The 22,549-nt window shown below is 42.6% G+C and overlaps 1 protein-coding gene across 1 annotated transcript in view; it reads left to right on the forward strand.

The window, feature by feature from the left end:
• ARVCF (ARVCF delta catenin family member) overlaps positions 1-22,549 on the forward strand; it is a 771,519-nt gene that overhangs the window by 68,770 nt on the left and 680,200 nt on the right. Inside the window, exon 2 of the mRNA XM_086942623.1 lies at positions 9,915-9,989. The gene's annotated coding sequence lies outside the window, so the exon portion shown is untranslated. The remainder of the gene's footprint in view (positions 1-9,914; positions 9,990-22,549) is intronic.

Below are 22,549 nucleotides of genomic sequence, written 5' to 3' on the forward strand. Positions count from 1 at the left end.
TGTGCTTAGATTCACAGCAGTCCATTTGGGGACAGCACTTGTGCTGGAGAAAGGTTCCTTGACCCGAGCTCCGTGGTAAACACTGCAGAGCAGTGCAGCCAGTGCATGTTTGAAAGCATGGGCAAAAAAACTGCAATTTGTATTTTTCAGATGGCATTATGTTGTTAAAACCTATATGCAGTGGTATATTAGAATGCTGCCTATCCATGAGGTGATGCAGCTCTTGGAGTTATTTAAAGTATTTCTCCGGTATGGGATTCTAACCTTATTTTATAGTTTCATTCTCAAGTGAAAAGTGAGACGTCTACACATAAAGAAGTCTGAACTCTCAGGGAGAAATATAAGGGACAGAGTGGAAGATTAAATGAGAGCAGAGAGCGCGTCCGTCTGAGCAACCAAATGAGAGAAGGGAAAGCTGTGATTGAGAAGTGTAATAGTATAAGGGGAAACAAATGTGACGAGCCAGAGAAAACATTAGGTGACACCCCCAGATAAGTGCAGTAGTCTCCTCCTGTTTCCTCTCCCTTAGACTCATCCGGAAAGTCTCACGATACTTTTCGGTTGAGGCCCTTAAACTCATTATTTCGGCAATGTTCCTCTCCCGACTAGATTATGGGAACGCCCTATATGCGGGCATCCCAGCCTATGAATGCCGCCGTCTGCAGCTTATCCAAAACCAAGCAGCGCTCCTCATTTTTAGGCTTCCCAAATCTAGTCACATCACCCCTTTTCTCAAAACCCTTCATTGGCTCCCTATAAAGGAGTGCTCACTCTTTAAGCTGGGTTGCTTGGCCTACATGTCATTAGCTGGTACCGCCCCTGCCTTCATCAGATCCAAGATCACTGCATACGTTCCTACTAGGCATCTGCGGTCCTCCACCCAGTTCCTTCTTCTAGTTCCCCGATTTCGTAAGAAGAAGTCGGGCGGGTCTAGATTTTCGACACTTGCCTCCCTTTTCTGGAACTCACTACCTCTGACAATTAGATCCATCCCTTCTTACCCGGACTTTCGGCGTGCTCTGAAAACCTACCTTTTCTCTTCTGCCTATATTCTTTAATCCTCCCTCCTTTTGCTCCCTCAGTCTTCGTTTCTGCCTACAGCGCCAAGAAACCGTTTGGTAGTAAAGCGCTATACAAAACCCTTCCAACTTCAACTTCAACTTCTGACAGGAGAAGCAGAGCATAGGGGTTGAAGAACGAGAGAGGGAGGAAAACAGAAAGTAAAACAGAGGAGGAGCAAGATAATGAGAAGGAGATAAATGGAAAGAATGAGATTGAGGCACAGAGAGAGAGAGACTAAGGGTGAGAGAACTAAGAAGAGAAGAAGCAGACTTTGAGAGAGGGAGAACGTGAGAGAGAAGATACAGTGAGATCAAAAGAAAAGACATGTTTTGTGATCTGTTCATGAGTTTGAATCTCAACTGGGCCAAGTCATAGTTTCATCTATTTAAGGTTGGTAAATTTGTACATTAATGCCTTTGAAGAAACACTTTATTATAAGAGGTGTCTTGAGGTGAGTTTTTACGGGGTTATGCCCAGGTAAAAACTACCCGGCCTGGGTCAATAGTATAGTGCGTTTACATGAGTGGTCGGAGTAGTTAACAAATTTGTTTCAATATACATCAAAGTGTAAACAGAACACATGAAAACAGATCACCATAAGTCGGAAAACAGTTCAAGAGCAAGGATTCAATTTTCAATCTTGCCGCATTACATGCAATTGTCAGTCAAAGCATTAATGGGTCAATGTGCATTCCTTTTGGTAGTGCTCATAGGTGTAGAAAGCAAGAAAGGGAAGAATATGGCAGTGGTAGTGAGGGACAGGGTAATGGTGTTTGTGACATAAAACCAATACACACTATATACAGATAAGCCTTTCCAACCTATAAAAGGTCAGTTAGTTCCTATATACATAGCTCATAAGTACATCTTCACTCAGTACATTTTGATCCATGAGCATGTGTGTAGACTAAGTCTTCACACAACCGCCGCCTGACTTAGACTCTCTGTTTCGGATTAATCAGCACCTGCAATGGGAGATTGATTCCCCATGCCCAGCTTGACCATTAGTCAATTGAGCCAGGAGCTTCAGGAAAGCCAGTTAAGGATTGAACGTTGCCAGTCCATCCCTCAGACAAGTGCTCATCTGTCCTGATGAAGACCCCCTTGTAAGGCAACCACTAACCCTCTTCTTCGTTGGGGTCGAAACGTAGACTGTCTTTTTCAAACCTCCACATAATCATGGATCAAAATGTACTGACTGAAGATGTACTTATGAGCAATGTATATAGGAACTAACTGACCTGTTATAGGCTGGAAAGGCTTATCTGTATATAGTGTGTATTGTATTTATATCCAAAACACCTTTACTCTGTCCCTCACTTTCACTGCGGCTAGATTGAAAGTTAAATCCTTGCTCTTGAACTCTTTTCCGGCTTATGGTGATCTGTTTTCATGTGTTCTGTTTACACTTTGATGTATATTGAAAACTATGTAAACGTACTGTGTCTTGAGGTGAAGCGGGTTATCAGAGAGTTTTGCAGACCAAAGGAGAATGAAAGAACTTTACAGTGTTTGAGAGTAACAACGAAAATATAAGACCACAAATCTGAGAAACCTTAATAAACAGAGAGGAAAAAAGTAATGTTTAAAGAGATCAAATGTGTGCATGGGAGAAAGAAAACAGGAGTAGAGCTATGGAAAATGTATTAATTTGCACTTAGGAAAAAAGACTGGCGTATGAAAGAATATAAGATCAAAAGGCGAAAGAAAGCGCCAAAGATAAAGTATAAAAGGAGCCTGAGAAACCCAGAGAATCACATAAAGACTGAAAGAGACCCATAAGAGCAAACGTGGCACCGTTGAGAATGAGGGAGAAAGGCAGTTAAGCCACGAGAGAGAGAGAGACCAAATGAATTTTGAGTTTTGTAAGGATCTCTGTAAAAGAATACATTCCTGTTCTGTTGAACATCATCAAAATATGTTGTGCAGAGAAAATTAAAGAAGTCAGATGGTAGATTGTGTTGGGTGGACCATTGTCAGGGGATAGATAAAGAGAGTGATGGGGGGGTGGATGCGCAAAGAGAGAAAGCTTATGTTAGAGAACCTAGGAGAGAGTGAAAGAAATCCCTTCAAATAGATTGAGAGACGGGGCAAAGATTGATGAAGTAGGGCCTCGGGGAGCAATAGAATGGGTCCCAGGGAGGCAGAAAGGAACAAGCCCAGAGAGAGAGGTGATAAAAATGTTGAAAAAGAGGACGAAAGAGCGTTATCAATGTAGGGTAAAAAGATCCCAAATTGGAAAATGGGTGGAAGAGGCCGGGAACCCACAAAGAGAGTGAAAACGTAAAACAGAGAGCCAGTGAAAGACAAAGGGAGAAGGCGTCTGAAAAGACTTTGCAAAAGACCGATAATGCGGAAGGAGAAATCCACCCAAACAATGGGTAAAGGAGACACATCACAAGAAACTTAGATAAAGGAAACCCCGGAGGGAGAAGAGAACAGTATTGCCTTTACATGAGTTGGTTATCAGTTTTCAGTGCATGTGTGATCTGCTGGATTGCGAGCACAGAGTTTGAAGCTCTCTAGTAAAGTGTAAATATCTCACACTGGTCTGATCAGCCACTGCCGTAATTCCCAACAGTGCTTCCTTCTCAGACTGTTCAGCGGGATCGAGGTTCATTCATTAAGGCTCATGGACCCTTCTGCATATTCCATAATTAAAATCCAACTCTGTGTCAGGGATTGCATTTCCCAAGCTGATAACTCTTCATACATTGATGATTTAACATTTAAGGCTCACATTTACCATCACACTAATTGACGTGAATGTACTTTTCTTTAATCTTGATGCAATTAGAATATCTTCGTTTATAAAAATATCTAACCATTTGGTGGCATATTCTATTCTGCTTGGTATAATGAGGTCATTGGCTTTTTCCTTAAAACTTTTTAATTCGCTTTATTCTCCTTCTTATTGCCGCACACAACTTTGAATTTTCCTTGTGTTGATGGAATATTATATTAATGTTAACATTTTAATATTTTGCGGACCCATTGATCTTTTATCGTAAGATCTTTTTCTTAATTTATCCAGGTACAAATACACTTACCTAAATCCAAAGGCCGATTAAGTAGAATAATGGCACATAAAAGTGGGAGAACAGAAGAAGGAGATAAACAGCGAGGAAGAGCGGATACCAGGGGGGACTGGTAAAGGATGGAGAGGAGGGATAAAATATCAGGGGTTGTCACCAAGGGAGCATAGCCCCTTTCGCCAGAATTAGCTCTTTCACAATGTATTCAGTGTCAGCAGGCTGGGTCTTTTAGTACGTGGTACCCACTGCGGTCAGTCTTTGTCTTTTTGCTCAGGCGTGCCCCCTCGTCCTGTAAGCTGGTGTACTCATAAGTAAAGAGGACTAGTAAATTCCCAAAAGTCCTCTGCCAGAGATTGGATGCATGGGCCTCTCATTTTGTCAAAGTATAGCAACTTGTTCTGCAGGGAAGCAGGAAGCTTTTCCATCCCTGTGAGGTCCCATAGATTATGCAGCCCGTCAAAGTGAGACAACAATGCAGTTGTGCCCCATTTGGCTTTAATGACATGTTAACCTCACAAAAAGCCATTGTTATTGCCTTACCTTTGTTAGAGTGTAGAGAGTCTGTTGGGGCATTGGGGAGTCTCAGTAGGACGTAACCAGAAAGACGGGGTATATCTGTTTGAAACATTTCATTGATATCTTTTAGACGGCCTATCGGTAGTGTTCGAGTTTGGGACAGAACCAGAAGAGATGCATCAGTTGGTCTGGGTGGCCAAAGTTGTGTTAACAGCCACTAGGAGTGTTGCGTTTCCATTTCCCCTTCTGGCTGGGGTGCAGTACCAACAGTGTGTCACCTTAAGCATTGCTTCTTTTCCTGAGGCACAGAAGGAGGAGGTGTGCACTTTGTGGAGGATTTCAGTCCATTTCTTTTGGATGAAGTGAAAGTCCAGCTCAGCTTCCGAGCTGCGGGGCTATAATAGGTGCACAATTCCCATGTTTTGAATCGTGTACTCAGACCTGCCTAATCCAGTATTTCCCACAGAAAAAGGCCAGTGCACTTGATGGAAAGCCTTGTCTCTGTCAATTGACAAGAGAAGTGCTGAGACTCACTCTACTGTGAACGTGTGTCTGTCTGTCAGTCTCTCAGACACCCTGGAAGAGAAAGCTGCACAGTGTGAAAGGTTAGGTTTGTGACTGGTTGTCTTGATCGATTTAGAGAAATTTGGGGAAGATTCCTTGGATTGTTTCTGCAGGTAGGTTGGGGAGAGAGGCGGGTCTTAGTTTTGGGCTCCAGGGAGTCTTGAGTAGCGGGATCACATGGTGGAAGGTTGGGTGTCGGCTGGAGATCCTTCAGTTGTTCTCTGAACATTAGCAGGTTGGACGGGTTGTGAAGTCTGTTTCAAGGGCTTTTGGCAAACATTAAATGGATCAGCCCTCTGCGGAGTATTTTAAAGTGAGTTATTGGGAAGACGGTGTGGGGTTGGAACACAGCTTATTTTTTGGGGTGATTTTGTCCTTGATCCATAGTGGTGCTTATCAGTTAATGGCTTTGTGAGGTAGTGGCGTGGAGGTTGAAAAAGAAGCAAGCGCGAGTTGTTAGCATCCTGGAAACACAACAATGGACTGTTTAAATACATCTGTCCAAGAATGGTAACAGACAGTTGCATGTGTTGAAAACCTCAGCCCTGCCTGGTCATTACAATTTATTATCGGAGTGTGGAAACCAATGAATTTGCAAAAATGAAAAGGCAGCAGTGAGAGATTCCAATACCAGGTTTACTAATGTCACAGCTGATGGAAAATGTTGATGAGCCTACTCTGACCAAAAGAAAAGTGTACTTCCTCTTTAAGCCAATGTGCTGACCTAAATGATGCCCCTCGTGCTCTTTTTTACCTTTTTCTATGTTGGAATATGCATGTTTTTTTGGGAGTGGTGTCAATGTGGATGTCTCTGTATTTGAGGTATTGACCTGCTATTTTTTTGTTTGTTTGCAGAAGAGTCTACAACAACATTGCTATGTCACTGTACAGAATACAACTAGAATGCTGTATGAGTGTTAGGAAAGTGAAGGGATTTGAACAAGGCTATTATACATGGCCCAAAACAGAAAGGGCTTGTGGTGGGTCAGTGGTAGAGATATGTCCCCCATTCCAGCAAAGTCCTCTCCCCCATCAGTGGCCTTTTTGTATGTGTGTGAGGGCGTGTGCATGTGTATGTAGATGAAGCGAGAGAAAGAGAGATTCAAACATTTTAATCAAACAACACTGATTTGCTAGAAAAGGTAGTTGGACAATTTAATGTGTGTGGCAAGGTGCGGTGTCAGTTTTTTTCTGTGTTGTCACCCAATGCATTGATCAGTTGTGGTGGTGGGCACTACGGGAGACAGGACAAATAGCACTGGGAAACTGGCACCATCGGGCCTCTCTAGAGACACCAGTGAAGACTTTGGAGTAAATAAATATAACCTTTGAAGCTAGGGGCCCTGGGAGAGTATGAGGAAGAAGAAGGGCGTTAATGTCTGTATAGGATTGATGAAGAGCATAGAGATAGATAAGAAGGCACTGGAAGCGCCAATCAAGGGACACAGTGAGGAAGCATGCAGGAAAGAAATCAAGAGGTGCCATAAGGACAAGGCCAGCTGGAAAGCTGATAAGGAAGAGAGGGTGGGGTATAAAAGAGAAAAGAGAAGTAGGGAATGGAGAGGGTATGAAAATGGACGAAGGAAATACAAAGCAGAGAGCATACAAGAGCAGAGAAAGGGAGAGAAATACCTGACAGGAGATAGGAAAAGCATAGCGGCATGATTTTGACGTGATGGGAGAGAAAAAGTTGGAGCTAAACATGACAGAAAATAGAAAGAAAAAGGCTGGGATGTGAATGAAGAAAATATAGGATGCTCAGAAATAATGGATTGGAAGAGATGGAAAGCAAGAGGGAGGAAAGAGGTGTGAAAGAGAACGAGCAGTGGATGCACTTTTGTCAAAACTGAACGATGAGTGGGCCTGGTGTTGTGTATCATGACAGGAGTCTGCATCAGGAACCCCACCTAAAATAGGGTAAACTTCTCCGGATTACTGATGGCAGGGACCCTGTAAGGAATGGACCACCACCTATGATACACTGCCGGCAGACTAAGCCCAACCATTAACTCCACCATCCAGGGCTATTTATAGCGGCCGTATTGGTACCAGTGGTGTAACAAAAGCCCCGCATCCCCTGCAGTATGGCGGGTCGCTGGCCGGAGAGCTCTAGACTGGCACAGAGAATGGGGGGGCCCCTCCATGTACTTTGCAGGGGGGCCCCCTCAAGTGTCGTTACGCCACTGCCCCAATGGTAAAGAGATTATAGGAACCCGGTGTAAGGGCAGCTTGCCAAACAGTCCCTGCTCGAGAACCTGTTGTTTTTTAGCAAAAGAGAAACATCAGTTGTATGTTTCCCAAGAGGAAATCTATCTATTGTACTTTTAGCTGAAAATCCTCTGCAGCGAAATGAGCAGATTATCTCCCAATACAGAACAAATTCAATGTTCTGATTTGCTTACCATCCACTTTTGTATGTAATTAGTTCATTTAGTTTTGAGCTCAATAAAGATTAAAAATGTAATTATATTTAGATTTTGAGTAAACTGGATGTAATTGCCTGTGTTTTGGCTTATAAAACTCTGCCAAATATTAACCCTCCTCCCGCCTGCAATAAGGCTTCGAGCGTCTCAATGTCACCCTATAAAACTCAGTCCTCACAGTGATAACATGTACCATAGATTTAAGGCTGGCTACGGGCAGCTTAAGTGTCTCGAGACCTCATGTTATGAATTCTTCGAAAAAGTTAAAGAAGAAGTACAGAAAGCAAGGGGGACTTCCGTTGTCTTTACGTGTTTTTCATGGTTTCCTGTTGTTTTTAAGGGTTGTCCATCAAGGCTATGGCATTTGATGGATGTTTACATGGACCCTTGTGTTTTCTTGTTAGGTTTTGGTCATTAGGAATCAAGCAGTCCTTGTGTGGGGCATGTGCAGATGCAACATGTCATATACTTTCTAATTGATTGCACGCGTGTTCTTTGATTATTTATTTGCTGACATGACAACCTTCTTAATCGTTGTTTTATGTGTTTTTTGTTTAGGAAGTGCGTGTTGATTGGATATCTTAGCTTCTCCTAGAGACATAATGATATTCATCAATCTCCTCTGCTCATTCATTTGTTTTAATTTGCTGTCCTCCCAACATTGAATTTATAGTTTTTTATTCACAAAGTCAAAATCTGCACACAGATAGGTTTTTCTTAAAGATGCCACAAAAACACTAGACATTTGCAAAAAGTGACTTCTATGTAATGTTTTTGAGTCTCTCATTTAAATTCACTGCTTACAATGAAAACGTCTTCTTACTCATTTTCATAACATTCTTCTCGGAGGGTACAGTTTAACTCTGGAAATTCAGTCTGTTAAGCAAAGGGGACCTACTCCCTGCTTCCGTATTGCTTTATATCTAAGATGGTGCTTCATTATGGTAATTACTTTCTAGGGTAGGGGGTGCAACAATCACAACCCCTAACTAATACCAAGCATTTCCCCTAACGAACAACCATCTCTTTTGTATTTGCCAGTGCTTGTTTTAAAAAGACAATTCACTCTTTAACAATGCAGATTGAAAGAACAGTAGTGAATGGGTGAGGGAACTGTATGAAATGACGGAAATTTCAGTCGTAAAGACAGTAAACATATCATACCAAGTGAGCAATCACTAATAGAGGAGTTAAAAGTGCATTGTTGAGCGGTCAACAGTTTGCTATACATATGTAGATATGATTCTCTATGCTTTTAAAACAAAATTGTAGCTTACAGCAGTACGAAACTCCAAAACGGGGGTAGCTATGGCCCTAGAAGGAAAACATATTAATATTTATAATTAGAGCACCCAGTTTTCCGTTTTTACTGATTTTTACAGATAAATACAGACGGAAAACTATTTATGTTCCTATCTGTATTTATTTTTAAATACAGAAAAATATGGAAAATAGGTCTTATTTGGATGATTTTTCTACTGTCAATCATGAGTGGCAGGTCAGTAGGTGCACAGATTGAGAGGCAGAGGAAATGAAAAAAGACATGCCGAGTTCCAAATTAAGCTCAATTAGGTGAAGATCTACAGTTATCTTTGCTATTCTACAATGCACATGTTTTCAAATAACACTATTGCACTGTATATTACTGAAACCTTTTGGACATTCATTTGCGAGTAAACATTTATCAGTTAAATAAATGTAGGAAAGTAACCATTGCAGCTTCATTGATACAGAAAACAGAAAATAAAAATGGATAAATACAGAAAAAAATAGCAAAAATTGAAATGTGGATTAATACAGACGGAGATGTCGAAAAAAAAAATACCGTAAAACCAGGAGCCCTATTTATAATTTGATATTTCCATGCATGGCTGTTGAACGAAACATGTTCCAAAATATAATAAGGGCTCTTTATGCTTTACACCTTTATTGTGGCTTGTTTATTGTACCACTAATCATCCATCTTTCCTGCACATATCTTTCTGATATCAATTTAATGACACCACCAGTATATAAAGGCAGATTTTCTGTACTAAACTCCACCTATTGGTACCTTGACGATATATGTATCTTCAAGGTACATAGATGAGGAGTTAAGAATAGTAAATCTACATTTACCTATATATCTTCATCTCCATGTCATTGTGGTAGTTGACATTTGGGCTATGAAATTTTAAAAGCATGATATATTGGTGGCATGATGTTTGCCGTACAACTCACTATGGATGGCCGATATTGAAATGGGATGTAAACTTTTTGAGTAGATTGCGTGTTGACCTTCATCACTAACCCACTGTCTTCTTCTTACTTACAGCCACTTCTGCTTGAGACAGTATCCCGCCATTTCTGATCCTAGCGGGCGATGTCACTGCCCCCATCTCTCTTCTAGGTGTGTATGTCTTGGTGTTTCTTTGCACACACACTATGACACTGCATGACGGACAGGATGCTAGTTGAGGACGTGAACCATATTGCATATTTACAGGCCCTAACACCATCGGATTGTCACTTTTTCTGATGCTCCCGTGGCGTTTCTCTCTACCCCATATTTACAAGGTGGCAGTAAACTACTTGACGTGGCATAACGCCACCTTGTAAATATGCCCCTTACAGCAGAAGTCTGCTGCAGCAAAGAGGGGCCCAGTGGGCGTTGCTGTGGGTGTTCCGCCGCAACACCCATTGCTTTTTGACACTGCCCCATATTTACAAGGATGGTGCAGGTCAAAAACTAAGGCCAGGGAAAACCTGGTCTTAGGATGGCGATCCAAGGAGAAACTCTTTCCATGTGAGCTGCAGTCTGCAGCACACATACAAACAGCAAAACGCCTTTAAAGATTGTTTATGTGCAGGAAGTTGGCCCTTCCTGCACATAATCAATCGCCCTTGCAGTGCAGGAACCCTTGCAACATGGCGCTAGGGTGTCTGTGCTGGTGCTAGGCAGCTTTTTTAGTGCCAGCGCTAGGGGAAACGCAGGGGTGTGCCGTATTTTTGTAAATACGGCGCATCCCAGTGTTTTGAAAATGTTGGCGTGCGGCGTTGCCAAATTTGGCGTTACACCGCGCTCCAGCATTTTCTTGTGCATATCCTCCGTAGTGGACTGGCCCTTCAGTGGCGGTACACGGGGGTGGATAGACATGTAGGCAACTTTTATTGGGGTAAATAACAGTTGTGATTAAAAAAAATCCTTAGCAGATAAACTCAAGCAAAACTTTGAAAGTTCACCTGCTGAACCTTCAATATTTTTATAAATTCACTTTTTACAACAACAGTTATCATTGCGTGACGCTTTTAACATCTCACTAGCACAAGTGATAAAACTGATAAAAAATGTATATAAAAATGAGTTTCTAAAATCCTGTTTGCTACAGTAAAGTCTGTGTTGGATTTAGACGAGGCAGGATTGAAGCCAGCAGGAGATGTGGGCTGGGGAGTGTTTAAATGGAGGGGTTTTCCTGATTACAGCAGAAGTTGGTGGGGGGGACAAATTCCCCTAAATCGCCAAGTTTCATCATTGTACTAATGTTTGTTTAATGTGCTGGTGTAATGTGTTCTGTAATGTTTGTCTAATGTGTATCTTCTAAAATGACTGCTACCTCTGCTTTTATCGTTGCATTATTCAGCTTTCTAGACAGTCATTACGCCCCTTGTATTAATAGGGGATAATATTTTTGAGTGCCTTAAAATGTGTGTTTACCTTGAACAATGTGCACTGTTAAGATTCATTTCTGAAGTGGTACTTTTCCCAAACTGATTACTATATTAATGCGCCTCGCTTTGGAATTAGGGTCTCTTAAAACCGTGACCCCGGTGTTATTTCTGCCTTTTTATGCACCGCAGTGAGTTACTAATAGACGTAAAGCACTGAAGCCGTGCTATAAACAACCTGTTAATTACACACAATTTCTTCCTGTGATGGGAGGCCATGGATGCTGTGATGGGTCTTTTAGGGTCATTCTGGCACAGGGACGGCTCATCCATTAGGGCGGAGGTGCATCGCCCCACTGCTTTCTCGCAGTGCGAGGAGCAGAAACATAAAATGTAATAGTTATTACCTTTTTATTCTTGGTTGTAGGCGGGTGGGTGAACAGGGCTGCTCTGCGAGCAGGGGAGGAGTGGTGTACCCACTCCTGAGTGCACCAAGACTGTTTAGTCAGCCCTCTGGGGCCCCCAGCCACTCATGCACACTCTGCCCTTTTTCATGCAGACTGCTGCCTGCATGGGAACATGGCCTCCCCATAAGCCCCTGGCTGGGTGGTGTCTCGACCAAACACAACACTGCTTGCAGCATTGTGATTGGCTCAGGGGAGGGAGACTGGCTGCCTGCTTCTGCTATCTGTTCCTGCTGGAGGCAAGAGAACAGGAGCAGAGAAAATGCGGGACCCGGCCGCCGGAAAGGTAAGTTTAATTTTTTTGTATTCCTACCATTAAGTTACCCCCTCCGTGTAATTCCTCGCATGACCTCACCCCTCACCACCTCCACCCGCAAGCCATACCGGCCACAACTGGTACTGGGGCACATACAGGCCAGGCCACACGACCAATCGATCATTTGTAAAACGCACTACTCACCAGTTAGGGTCTTAAGACACTTGGGGGGTGGGGGAGTGGGTGGTGCCGTTCCCTTGGGGTCATCTGAAGAGCCAAGTTTTGATGTCTTTCCTGAACTGGAGCAGTGTGGGGTTTTGCCGGTGGTGGAGGTGGAGGTTGTTTCAGGTCTTGGCTGCGAGGTAGGAGAAGGACCTTCCACCCGCTCAGTTCCTGCTTCCACAGGGTGTTGTCTGTGTTCCATAATTCATGCCCTTTCTTAGGCACCCACAGGGGGACGGGGTAGTGGTCGCGAGGGAAGGGGGGTCGCGTAGGAAAGGGGGGGTTTAAATAATAAAATAAAAAAACATACAGTTCTAGGGTCCCATGGCGTCACTGCTGGGTCTGTTCCTGTTTTCCTGCCTCTGCAGGAATAGGGGGAAACAAGGAAAGGCTTGGGTCCTATCACTGTCCGGCCTGGACCACTACTATGAAGTAAACAACGACAGTGGCCGGCAGATTGAGTTATGTCCTTATGTCATGATTATCTGATGACATTTCTGCTATTGAATCTTACTGATAACTATTGCATCTTTCTGATAACTATTTTATACGGTTTAATATGTTCTTAATCCAGTATATGTTTTTAGAAAATTGTAAATTATTATTAAGTACCAATGTAATTGTAGATCGACAGCTTTAACCTGTTTATTTTTTTTAATTGTAATGAGTTTTTTTTTTTTATCATGTGCTTTTATGGCCCTTGGTGGCCGAAATAAAGTTATCGATTGATTGATTGACAATAAGCTATCCGAACCCAAAAAACATTGGCGGCATGAGGACTTTACGAACTGCAAAACCAAATATGCAGTCTATGCCATAACCTGCCCGTGTGGGAAAGTTTATATAGGCAAAACCACACAAGAAGTGCGCCAACGCATAATCCAACATAGATCACGGATAAACAACAAAGTGCTTACAGCACCACTAGTGTCCCACTTTCTGAAGAAAGAACATTCGGTCACTGACCTCAAATGGACGATCTTGGCAAGTATCAAAAACATCGCGGGTGCCGGCGGGGACCCGGATGTACGACTGGCACAAAAAGAGGCCTACCTCATTTTAAAATTCGACACCGCGATGTCGGGACTCAACGACCTAAATGAATTCAGCAATCTGTAGCGATTTGTATAAAACCTGGTACATCTGCAACGTGTACCTGTCTCCGCTTGCTGCTGCTCAAGTGACCGTACTGCATGAACTTTCAGATAACCCCAGTAAGAGATGCCCCATTAAACTACGTCGCCACAGACATTGGGACGTCAGTTTATCCAAACACTAGTCCCATGCTTTAAATCACAGTCACACCCCAAATAAAAAGATAAGGTTGAACAAACTACGTCTCCCAACAGACACCGGGACCGTAGTCAGTTTAAATACAAGAAGACACGCCCCTCTGGGCTACGAGTCTGTCTTTCAGAAGTAGATGGGTGCCGGACCGAAGCGTCCACAAATTCCGCTGAGAAGTAAGTCATCTGTTAGGGACAAATGTATACCGAGAGAGTGCGGGGAGACTAACGGCTTCCTAACCGCTCTTCTTTGTACCAACAGCCGACAAGCCCATGCGGCGGCCGCCGCCTCCACACGCCGCGTGCAGTGAGATCAAACCCTGCCCTAAGACGAAGGTAGGACTTGATATCTTCCCGAACGGCGAAGCAATTTTTAGGTACACAACATACAGGCAATAACGCAAGGTCCCTCTGTTTTCTGTAGCCACAAAGATTCGAACATTGAATAACTGACGCCAACCGGCACCCGCCTTCCGCATTGTATGCGCATTTTCGAGGTATGTCATGGTCTTATAGGTTTATAAGCTTAGCATATCTGGGACAGTACAATAACGTATCTAACAGACGTCTTCACGTTATCTGTTCACAGGGAGTGATCTGAACCCTTCATAAATAAGGTACATTTATTATAAGAGTGTTTGAGTCGGTGAGCAGAGGCCCTTAGAGGTAGATTCCTTACTGACACCACATTTTAATTATTATTTCACAGTTACAGCGACCCCCCAGTCATGTCCTGAGGAGAACCCGCAGAATTATATTGGGTTCGAAACGCGTTGACGTTCTTACCTCAAAGATACAAAATAGATGGGGCTTGATAGGAAATAACTGATACGCTTGTAAATTACTTGGTAGTTTATGTGTTATTCCTAATCAAAGTACTCTGTGACGAACTTCATCGTGTATCTTGTGTTGGTGTTAACAAGTAGGCCAATGTAACAATTTGCTAGTCCACTTGTTTATTTTTATCCAGGACTGGTGCCTCAACAATTGATCGACTTGAGGCATAGCACAGTTGTCTATGTTAATTTTTTGTCATAATTTCCTTGTTTAATTACTTTGTTTGATATGTTTTTTCAGTAGATTGAATGTATGTATGTATTTTTGTAAATGCTGTGTTGTATTTAGATGCCAAAAAACTTTTTCAAAACTTTATAAAATAAGAATTAATTCAACACAAATGGTTGTCCAACCTAGCAATTGATTTCACTAGGTGGTGCACTCTTTCAATAACTCAATCTGCCCGGCCTCTGCAGGAATAGGAGCAGGCAGCCTCCTCCCGCTCCCCCAAGCTCCAAGGGGGCCAAAGTAGTGGCCAGAGATGGACAAAGACAGACATTAAAATAGATAAGGAAGGATAGAAAACAGTCACATCACTGGAAAAAAAGAATCTATCCACTTACACTTCACCTCCTTGATACCTGCCAGGGGTGTGGATGGAGCTAAGGTGCCAATCAAGCTGTGTGGGCGTGGCTTATGACCACCTAACAAGTACTGAGGTAAACAGGAGAGATGGAGCTGTGTAGGACAGCTGACCAGCTTAATGTCATTGACAGCCCGACAACTGATACACGTCACTATTGATCAATGATAGGGAATTGGCATCTTCACCAATGAGGATGTTGGAATTATACAATTTGCAAAATAAACTGCAGATCATTTTCAATCTAAAAATACATCATTCTGCCATGTCTCAAAGAGCCAACTATCTTGGCATTTTTTGCGTTCCGGTGGCTTATTGTAGATGTATGTGCATACTTGACCAAACACATGGCACACATACATTCACATTTAATGAATAGCGATGGTGGCGGAAGGCACACCGGCACACCGGCACACCTCTAGTTTATGCGCCACATTTATTCTGCTCCATTGTGTGAAACTAACATTGGCGTGCAAACTTGTTACGCGCTCCACCCACTTGCGCTATGAAAGTAGAAAAACACGAAGGGACCACGTTTGGTCCCTTTCAAGCTGCACAGCCAAGTCTGCCAAAAATGAATCCAATAAATCAAGCTTTTTATTTTCTTCCTTAATCTAATTTTTCATCGTATTTTTCATCCGTTTCTTTAACTGTATCAATTTATTATACTCCTTTTCGTAGTTGTTCATACTTATTCAAAAAACACACAGGAGAATTAGATGTTATCTCAGAGATAACATGCTATTAGCAACGTTTATCTGTAATGCAATCAAATATCCGGCGATCGTGACTCAATGCATGAATATTGCTGGGAATCCAGTGATATTCAGGCATTAAAGCTAATGGGGACTTAACTTGAATATCCACCTCTCATTGGATAAACAGGTTACGTTATGGTCTGAGCAGGCGTTAGGTTCTGGCGATAATCGCGGTAAGCGTTACTTTTTTAATCGCACAGCCTGCCTTGCAAATAGGTGATAGCTGTGTTAGCAACTGCTTTCAGTCGCTAACAGGTTGGGTACACCCACTTTGCATGTTATTAGCGATAAATATCGCTGACATGCAAATTGGGCCCCAAACCGGTCGCTATCGCCTAAAAGCTGTTGCTAACTGCTGTTAGCGACAGCTTGCTAATAGGGCAATAAAATTATTGCGGCTTTAGCTGGAAACAGTCCAGCTAAAGCGGCGATGGTGCCCTTGCTAATATGCCCCCTAATTCTCCTGTGTGTTTTTTGAATAACTATGAACAACTACGAAAATGAGTATAATAAATTGATACAGTTAAAGAAAAATATGGTGAAAAATTGGAATAATTAAGGAAGAAAATGAAAGGCTTGATTTATTAAATTCGTTTTTGGCAGACTTGGCTGTGCAACTTGAAAGGGACCAAACGCGGTCCCTTCGTGCTTTTCTACACATACATTCACACACAGCAATGATCGCTTGAACAACTCAAACAGCCATAATTAGTAAACTAATACCACAAGCCCTATATGTGGCTGAATTGTTCCCTTTTGTTGAAAGAGTATTTGGAAAGCTTTTGTCTAAAAGACTGCTGACTACGTTGACCAGTTCAATGACTCCGGTTCTGAGGTCAGGGACGGGATTCCTGGCGTCTCTTGGCGTCGGCTCTTGCCTAAGCTTCCTGTTGTCTTTGGTGGGTCTAATGCGTCCACTGTAGGGGCCTGTAATGGACCTCAGGGTCACAGGTTCAAATCCCGGCTTGTTCACTCAGCCTTTAATCCTTCTAAGGTTGATAAAATGAGTACCATTGAGTTGGGTAACAATAAACATCTGATATTCAGCGCCAAGAAACCCTTCAGGATGAATGTGTGCTATAGTGGCCCGTGCAGGTAAAAGTGGTGAGGCAGGGTGGGGAAAGTTGACAGATGACAATGAGGTAAAAAAAAATGTTTAAATCCAGTTACCTTTCATGCGCCGCAACGCCATGTCGTCGAGCGCAAGGTAAGTGGTTTTCTTTTTCTTTAATACATCGTCTGTTGACTCCCTTCCTGCCCGACTGCTCTTACCTGCACGGGCCTCTCCCGTATAAATACACGTATTATGATATGTTAAAAAAGAGTCCGTGATAAATTATTAGTAATCTTGCTGAGGGATCTAATGGAACTGTTCGATAAGCCCTCATGTCTTAGTCCCTGCTGAGAAGTCTGTGTCAAGCGTCAAGGTTCGATATTCTCCAAATTAGAAAAATAATTTTCTCCGAGCATCAAAATTAGTAAAATTAATGACAGATTTATTGGCCAGTTCAAAAGCCTGTGAGACATTCCCTGGAAAGCTTAGGAAAGAAGGGATCGTTCCATTTCTCTTTCAGATCCCAGATAAAAGTATTGGGAACTAGGGGACATATTAGCAAGGGCAATATCGCCGCTTTAGCGAGCTTTTTAACGGTAAAGCGGCGATAATTTTATCGCCCTATTAGCAAGCTGTCGCTAACAGCAGTTAGCGACAGCTTTTAGACAATAGCTACAGGTTTGGGGCCCGCTTTGCATGTCAGCGATATTTATCGCTAATGACATGCAAAGCGGGCGTACCCAAACTGTTAGCGACTGAAAGCAGTCGCTAACGTCGCTATCGCCTATTAGCAAGGCAGGCGAAGAGATAAAACAAATCACGCTAAGCGCGATTATCGCTAGAATCTAACGCCTGCTAAAAAGTTGACACCTGTATAGTCAATGGGGGGTGGATTATCATATTAAGCCCCCCGTTAATGCGTTAATGTGAGAATATCGCCTGATTTCCAGCGATATTCTCGCATTGAGCCGCTATCGCCGGATATTTTATCGCTTTGGAGACAAACGTTTTGCTAATAGCATGTTATCTCTGCAATAATATCTGGCGATAGGCAGCGATAAAAAAAATGCGCTAAGCGCATTTAGCGATAATTATCGCTATTTGTTTATTTATTTATTTTTAAGATTTGTAAAGCGCGACTTTTACCCGTGGGTGTCTTGGCGCTGTAACTCAACTTATTATCTCAGTGAGAACATTATCAAACTTCAAAAGTGGTACAGTGAGCAGAGAAGTTATTTGACAAACAACCAAGTCTTCAGCAGCTTTCTAAACTGAAACAATGAAGGGGTAGATCTTATCACCATCGGAAGAGTATTCCAGAGTCTGGCGGCGGTGTTTGTGAAACATCTGTCGCCCCAAGTGACAGTCCTGGACCGTGGCACTGACAGTTGGTGCCGATGTTCAGATCTAAGTGGTCTATTGGGTTGATAGAAGATAAACTTCTGTTTGAGAAACACCGGGCCGAGACCATGTAATGCTTTAAAGGTGAGGCATAAGGTTTTAAATCTGATCCGATTTCTAACAGTTAGCCAGTGGTAGTTCCTGATTACTTGCTTAATGGGTTCAAATTTGGGGGTGCCAGACAGTAGCCTTGCCGCTGCATTTTGGATAAGTTGTAATTTGGCCACCACCCGAGATTGAGCATTCGCAAATAATCCATTGCAGTAATCCAATGATGAAAGTACCAAGGAGCTCACCACCGTTTTCCTTGCATTGTCTGGAAGAAATGGTAAGATTTTTCTTAGGAGTCTGAGTTTGTGGAAGGCTGAAGATGCTATTTGATTGGCATGGTTAGCAAAATTCAGCTTTTCGTCGAAGATTATCCCTAGATTCCTAACCTTATGAACAGGGGTTGGTAGGGCTCCAAGTGATGGAGGCCACCAGACTGAAGACCACAAAGGAGATAGCTTTCCGAAGATAATTACCTCAGTCTTCTCTGAATTGAGTCTTAAGCAGTTCCCAGCCATCCACTCCTTGATTGCCAACATGCCTTCCTGAAACCGAGCCACCACCTCTTCTCCATCGTTCTTGATTGCAAGCACCAACTGGGTGTCGTCGGCATATGTGGTAAGGCTCATCCGGTAGTTTTTAATAACCCTAGCTAAGTCCGACACGTAGATATTAAAAAGTGTCGGACTTAGGGATGATCCTTGAGGAACACCACATGGTAGAGCAAGATCAGTGGACTTAAAAGATCCCAGTGTTACTGCCTGCGTTCTACCCGACAGAAAAGAGGCAAGCAGGGCCTTAACCATAGAATGGATGCCCAATTCTTCGACACGGTCAATCAAGATGGAGTGATTGACCGTGTCGAAGGCCGCAGATAAATCCAACAGGACCAATACCGCTGTACCCCCTTGGTCCCTGATGGTCCTGATGTCATCAGCGGCCTTGATAAGTGCGGTCTCGGTCCCATGCATTTTGCAAAACCCAAATTGCGAGTCGTCAAGTAGGGAGTTTTGTTCAATATATTCTGACAATTGCTTGTTCATTGCTTTCTCGGCTACTTTAGCTAGGAAAGTCAAGCTAGCAATAGGTCTATAGTTTTTCAACGTAGTTTTGTCTAGACCAGATTTTTTAAGGAGAGGTTTCAGTAGGGTATTCTTTAACCTATCCGGAAAGACCCCTGATTTAAACATCCCATTACAGACTCGTGTTATGACTTTGCTAATTAGATCAATTACTGGGGGAAAGATTTTGGGGGGGCTGGGGTCAAGGGCTGAGCCCGTTTTTATAAGCCTGTTGTTCTCAGCTGTCTGCTCCTCCTTTATCTCTTTGAATTGCGAAAGTGAGCACTCAAGGAGTTTGCATGAGGAAGTAGATTTCAGTTCAATAGGGTTTTTCATTACTGAAAACTCTGAGTAAATATAATTTACTTTTGAAAAGAAAAAGTTTGCCAGTGCATCACAAAATTCCTGCGAAAGAGGAGGACCCAGGTCTGCAGATTTCCCAGCCAATGATTTTACCACCTCATACAGTTGTCTACTTGAGTTTTTAGAATTCTCAATTTGTTCCTCAAAATATTTCTTTTTTGCCTCCTGAATCATTTTTTTATAGACAGCTAATGTTTCTTTGTATATAGATTTACTTTTACTCTCATAAATCTTTCGCCAATTTCTTTCATGGTTCCTACAGACCTGTTTTTGCTTTCTTAAGGTTTCTGAGAACCAACGGGGCCGAGGGCACTTTCCTATTTTTTTTAATGGATTTAAGTGGCACATGTGCCTCCACCGCATTGCCCAACCAGGTGAAAAACTGATCCACCGCTGCGTTAGGGTCTGCTGAAATAACGGGACATGATTTAATCAGCGACATTCTAAAGATTTCATAATCAATGTCCTTCCAAACTCTAAACATTTCCTGCGTTGGAAGGGCCCCTTTGGGAATAGGAGCCTGAGTAATAGGAATGTGGCACAGAAGGACATAATGATCAGACCAAGTGAGGGGCAGTACATCACCTATTACTAACTCATTAATGTTAGAAAAAAAGCTGTCTAATGTATGTCCAGCCTCGTGTGTAGGTACATTTATGAACTGAGTTAGTCCCAACGTTTCACAGTTGGCCAGTAGGGATAAAGTTTCAGAATCCTCCGTTTTGTCTAAATGGAAGTTTAAATCTCCCAATGCTATGAAGGTGTCGTCAATTGCCAATGGTTCCACAAATGTATATGTTTATACTTTTCAGTGTATTCGGGCTTGCACAATCCCAGGGACGCACGCACTTGTGTAAATATTTTGGTTGGAAGAAACATGGATTAAAATAGATCAATATTGGAGTGCGGACCACCACCAATGTTTATGTTTAATAATTAAAAGCCCCCCGTTGGTCATTGCACCCGTAAGAGAAACGCATAAAACGCTGGAAGAAAATTAGTGAATCCACATAGAATTGAACTATGTTCGGAGCTACAATCCTTCAAAGGTGGCATCACAAGAATATGGAAAGCAAAATAAAACAGCCTGGATTGAGATGGACAATGGATTTAAACATTTCAAACAAGTGACTTTTTCTAAACATTTATGGTGCATTGTGGGGAGCGCAGTTAATGATGTAGATCGAGTATACGTCAAGCTAGTCGAGGCGATGGGTGGAGCATAATGTGTTTTAAATAAGTGACCTCGCACGTGTGGGAGATTTAATTAGCAGCAGTTCGCAGGACGAGCAGTAAGAAAAAGTGAAAATGAGCAGGTACGATAGGCAGGAGAACGTGTTTTAACGTTAGGTAATATGTTAATGGGCAAAAATTCAATATGCATTGTACCAGCAAGGAAGATTAAATATTTTACAGCTATTTGATAAGCGAACAGCAAGTGGAAACAGTATAAGTATTTTTGTGATAGCAATCATTGAGTTTGTAACACGGTTTTCATGCTTCTGGCTAATGGCATTCTCCGAATGCAATTGTATAATGCAAAGCTCTTGGCGTGGTGCTAAACAGGTATATAAGCACACAGTAATTTAAACTCCCCAGTGATATAATAAGCATCTTTTGCGGTGACGTTAGTTATGTTAAACTTATGGTTTAAGCAGTAATGAGGATGACTACGGATTTGTGTAAAGTTGATGCATACAGAGTCTAACTAGCACTGGCCCCGAGATCGCTTGTATTGATAATGTTTTTTTAAAATAAGGGCTGTAGTAACATTGGTACCATTTTATAATAATATATTATTCATTATTATTCGTTTTTCAGCTACCCCTGACGAAGGGCTGGACTATAGCCCGAAATGCATTGGGTTCTATATAAAATAAAAAGATTGCTGCTCTGAACATTTTTTGTGCATTTAAGATCTTATTTACAAAAGAGGTCCGGATGGGCACATTGAAATACGAGAAGTTACTTACATGCAGTGCGAGAATCAGGTGGATTGGTTAAAAGTGACAACAACGTAAAAACAAGAAAAGACAAACAATGTATAAAATGTGAAATGGTGAAACGAGTTTAAATGAAGCTGGATTTTATATCCCCCCGAGCAGTGCACCTGGGAGTGGAGTATGCGCATGCATGCTCCCCATATGTTTATAATGGTTCCATAAATGACATAAAGGAGGACAGAAATTCAGATCGTGCACCCGGGGGTCTATAAATGAGTACTCCTTTAAGATTGTAGGAAGGAGTAAGCTTGATGGCAAAATGTAAAGCTTCACATGTTAATGAAGGTATAGGAAATATTCTGACCGGAAAGGTAATCCGGGAAATAATTGCCAGACCCCCTCCTTTTTTCCCCTGTCTGTCTAACCGGTGTACAGTGAAGCCATGCGGCACTGCTACCAGTAAATCAGGATCAGACGCTTCATCCATCCACGTCTCTGTGATGAAAAGGATATCTATTTTTCTGTCCAGAATTAAGTCGGCGATCTCCTGCCTATGACTGGCAAGAGAGCGAGCATTAATGAGTGATATTATAATGATCTCTGGTTTAGTAATATGAGCATCTAAGAAGCTGGCCTTAGAGTTAGTAAACGGAATAGAAGACTTACAATTCGAACAGCAGATGGTGGTAAGTTTGATAATGGTTTCAGGGTTGTGTTGTGGACAGGCCTCCCTATGTGCTGGTTTCAACTGCATAATCTCCGCCGGAGCATATCTAATCCTCTCAGTGGTGGATGACACAGGGGGTATGGCGCTAAGCGCGGTTCCGGCGCGGACGGGCGCAGACGGGCTTACCTTTGGCGCGCCGCCGGCGCGCCGCCGGCGCGCCCGCTGCGCGGACGAGATGACAGTCCCCTTTTATCCAGTGCTAAGGAGGGTGGGAGGCGGCCAGCTACTGGAACGCCACCCTTCCTACCCCCAATATGGCGCCTGCTCAGCCTGTACTCCCGGCGTCAGCACGTTGGTAATA

The sequence above is a fragment of the Lissotriton vulgaris genome, chromosome 11, assembly GCF_964263255.1.
Source record: "Lissotriton vulgaris chromosome 11, aLisVul1.2, whole genome shotgun sequence".
Lineage (NCBI taxonomy): Eukaryota > Metazoa > Chordata > Amphibia > Caudata > Salamandridae > Lissotriton > Lissotriton vulgaris.